Source organism: Idiotropiscis lumnitzeri, unplaced genomic scaffold (assembly GCF_059441095.1).
Source record: "Idiotropiscis lumnitzeri isolate Australia: NSW breed Sydney's pygmy pipehorse unplaced genomic scaffold, RoL_Ilum_1.0 HiC_scaffold_33, whole genome shotgun sequence".
In the NCBI taxonomy this organism is placed as follows: domain Eukaryota; kingdom Metazoa; phylum Chordata; class Actinopteri; order Syngnathiformes; family Syngnathidae; genus Idiotropiscis; species Idiotropiscis lumnitzeri.
In genome coordinates this window covers 1,607,368-1,611,845 of record NW_028283571.1, presented here as the reverse complement: position 1 = coordinate 1,611,845, position 4,478 = coordinate 1,607,368, and positions in this window count along the sequence as shown.

Sequence of the window (4,478 nt, the reverse complement as noted above, 5' to 3'; positions counted from 1 at the left end):
CCTACAAAAAAGTCTCTTGGAGCAATGAGCTAGGTTTTACAGGAAGTCGGCCATTTTGAATTTACTTAAAAGGGGGCGGGTCACCACAATGGACTTTGTGTAGAAATTATTATTGGGGCCCGAGCAGCGACCGCGGCGAGGTCCCTATTGTTTTTGTAGAAAACATTATTACTTTTATTATTATTATTATTATTATTATTAGGGCCTGAGCAGCGACCGCTGCGAAGTCCCTATTGTTTTTGTAGAAATTATTATTATTATTATTTTTCCGATTGTTCGATCGCATTTTTGACCCCCGAAACATGCACAAAAACTCACCAAACTTGGCAGTCTCATCGGGCATGGCGAAAAATTTGATATTTTAACGTCTAATATGAACAGGAAGTGAGTTATGAATTTTTGAAAGTCCGACTTTTGCCCTTTTTTGCATGTTTACAGGGGTCATTCTTTTGCACCCTGATCCTAAAGGCTTCATCTGATTGCCTTAAAATTCTGTCTGTAGCATCTGAAGACCTGGGACAAACACTGGGGCTAAAATTTTTTGTTTCCGAAATACTATATGACGGGGGCGGGGCTTCAAAGTTTTCACTTAAGATTTCCTTCGCCGCAATGGACAAAATGCTTAATAACTCTCCTGCACATGCTGCTAAAAATCCAAAACTTCACATGTACATAAAAAGTCTGTACCTGAAGACATCTATATGTTTATATTCAGTTATACACCTTGCGCCAATCAATATCATTTTTTACATTTTGACGTACTGCACGGTGCCCTTTTAACGAATCTGATTGAAAATTGGCTAGAAAAGACTCAAGACATTGATCTTACTCTATCCCTATTTTTGTGACTTTCCTTCGAAGGGCGTGGCTATTACGGTGCCGCAGAGTCTGATTATTCTCCGTGGCAACAAAAGTTCCTGCAAAATGATTCAGATGATCCATCTTCTCGAAATTTTTCACATTTGAGGATATTCAGGCCCTGAAGACGGCTGCCAACTTATTTTTGATCGCAGTGGTAGCGCCACCAACTGGTTAAAACAAATACAAATTATTTTCGTTGATGTTTTTCTCCGGGCAGGTGAACAAAATCTACCTTATATTTGCTCGGATGAGTGTTTAGGCCTTGAGCATGTCACAATACGAAAGTCTTTCGCCTTCTTCAGAGTGTCACATGATGCTGTCTTGTGACCCGTCTTTATCAGCTGATGTTCCATGAGGGCGTGACTTACCTGTCACAAGAATGAAGGCAAGTCACGCCCCCCGCTGTCCGTTCACTCCGCCAAGATGCTGGTCCAGGTGGTAGAGAGGATGAAGGCTCCCTTGTCTCTGTTCATGGTTTTTATGCCTCGCTTGCAGATCTCAATGGCCTCTCTGATCCAGCGCTGTTGTTTGTTCTCTTCTGTGCGGATGACCCTGCCCTTCTCCCGGTCCATGATGTGGTTTTCCCTTTTGCAGTGGTCAGTGATTGCTGATTTGTAATGTTCATGTTGTGCTTGTTCTTTTACTGCTCTGATTTTTTTCATTTTTTTGACAGGTAAGTCACACCCTCATGGAACATCAGCTCAAGACACCATCATGCGACACTCTGAAGAAGGCGAAAGACTCGCCGAAACATGTCAGGTAAAAAATTAACCTAAAACATAATTGTCTGCTTTTAATGAATCAGTCAAATATCAATAATAAGAAGACAAAATGAACCTAATACAAATAAATGAATGCTTAATAACTCCCCTGCACATGCTCCTAAAAATCCAAACCTTCACCTGTAAATAAAACGTCCCGACCTGAAGACATCGTAATGTTATTATTTTGTTATACACACAGTGCCGCCAAGTGGAATCAAAAATTTGTTTTTATTTTAATTTTCACGTACTGCACGGTGCCCTTTTGACGAATCCGACTGAAAATTAGTCAGAAAAGACTCAAGACAATGATCTTACTCTCTGCCGAATTTTGTGACGTTTTGGCAAAAGGCGTGGCTATTAAGGTGCTGAAAAGTCCGATTGTACTCTGTGGCAACAAAAGCTCCGGCAACATGACTCAGATGATCCTATCTTCTCGAAGTTGTACACATTTGAGGATACTTCAGCCCTGAAGACATCTACCAACTTATTTTACATCGTAGTAGTAGCGCCACCAACTGGTAAAAGCTAATACAAGTTATTTTCTTGGATGTTTTTCTCCGTGCAACTCAACAAGGTCGCCCTCATATATGCTCGGATGACTGTTTCGGCCATGAGGATGTCACAATACGAAATTCGTCCTTTTTCGTGAAAAGTTGTGGGAGTGGCATTGCACTGTTCGGCAATAAAACAAAGCTGATTATGAGGTTCTAAATATGAACGACAACTCGTAAAACTTTACACACACATCAGGCCGAGCAAATTTATCAATATTTTATACGTTAGTTGTGCAGCTTTTTTGAAATGGCTCGCCATGGCCCTCGAGAAATGTTAAAAAAAGCAGCTCTGGTTGAGTGTTTCACCTCGCTTTTTGTAAATTTTATGGAGTACAGTGAACCCTCGGTTATCGCGGTTAATGGGGACCGAGACCACCCGCGAAAATTGAAAATCCGCGAAGTAGCGGCGCACCTTCAAAAATGCTTAAAAAAAATATACAATATATATAATAAATATATATATATATATATATATATATATATATATATATATACGGGGAGAGAGAGAGTGAAATTCATGTTATAACAAAAAAACCAAATTATTATTAAAACGTATTATTTTTTTATTCCCCAGCCATTCTTTTAGTATTTATTTAATTACTCCGACTTTTACCTGCTGGTACGCCGTCCGGTGTGCCCTGTGAAATGAAAGGTGGCATTCTTTATTTATTTATTCATTTATTCATTCATAACTGACAGCCTCGCGCTCCGCTCGTGCCAGGGTAGAAGAGGTGCTCCAATTTGGCTTAACTGTGACACACGCCCGCCCTCCTCCCCCGGAGCTTCCATTCGGTTAAACTTAGGGGCCGCTTGGCACCGCCCGTGCCCGGGGAAGGTGCTCCTCTTCGGCTTACTGTGACGCGAGCATGCCCTCCTCCTCCGGAGCTTCCATTCGGTTAAACTTAGGGGCCGCTTGGAACCGCCCGTGCCCGGGGAAGGTGCTCCTCTACGGCTTAACTGCCACGCACGCCGGCCGGAGCTCTGGTACGGTCAGAACCGCGCGAAACGTCGCCACCGATCGTGTCCGGGGGAACGTGCTCTTCTTCGTCCACTCTCCTCTTCGCCCACGCTCTTCTTCGGCGCACGCCGGCCGTCTAACCGCTCCAGCGCCCCGTCGTGCCGCTCGGCGAAACTACAATGCCCCCGAATATTTTTTAGACCCGCGAAGCACTGAACCCGCGAAAGGTGAACCGCGAAGTAGCGAGGGTTCACTGTATGTATAAGACCAAGACCTACAAAAAAGTCTCTTGGAGCAATGAGCTAGGTTTTACAGGAAGTCGGCCATTTTGAATTTACTTAAAAGGGGGCGGGTCACCACAATGGACTTTGTGTAGAAATTATTATTGGGGCCCGAGCAGCGACCGCGGCGAGGTCCCTATTGTTTTTGTAGAAATTATTATTATTATTATTTTTCCGATTGTTCGATCGCATTTTTGACCCCCGAAACATGCACAAAAACTCACCAAACTTGGCAGTCTCATCGGGCATGGCGAAAAATTTGATATTTTAACGTCTAATATGAACAGGAAGTGAGTTATGAATTTTTGAAAGTCCGACTTTTGCCCTTTTTTTGCATGTTTACAGGGGTCATTCTTTTGCACCCTGATCCTAAAGGATTCATCTGATTGCCTTAAAATTCTGTCTGTAGCATCTGAAGACCTGGGACAAACACTGGGGCTAAAATTTTTTGTTTCCGAAATACTATATGACGGGGGCGGGGCTTCAAAGTTTTCACTTAAGATTTCCTTCGCCGCAATGGACAAAATGCTTAATAACTCTCCTGCACATGCTGCTAAAAATCCAAAACTTCACATGTACATAAAGAGTCTGTACCTGAAGACATCTATATGTTTATATTCAGTTATACACCTTGCGCCAATCAATATCATTTTTTACATTTTGACGTACTGCATGGTGCCCTTTTAACGAATCCGATTGAAAATTGGCTAGAAAAGACTCAAGACATTGATCTTACTCTATCCCTATTTTTATGACTTTCCTTCAAAGGGCGTGGCTATTACGGTGCCGCAGAGTCTGATTATTCTCCGTGGCAACAAAAGTTCCTGCAAAATGATTCAGATGATCCATCTTCTGGAAATCTTTCACATTTGAGGATATTCAGGCCCTGAAGACGGCTGCCAACTTATTTTTGATCGCAGTGGTAGCGCCACCAACTGGTTAAAACAAATACAAATTATTTTCGTTGATGTTTTTCTCCGGGCAGGTGAACAAAATCTACCTTATATTTGCTCGGATGAGTGTTTAGGCCTTGAGCATGTCACAATACAAAAGTCTTTCG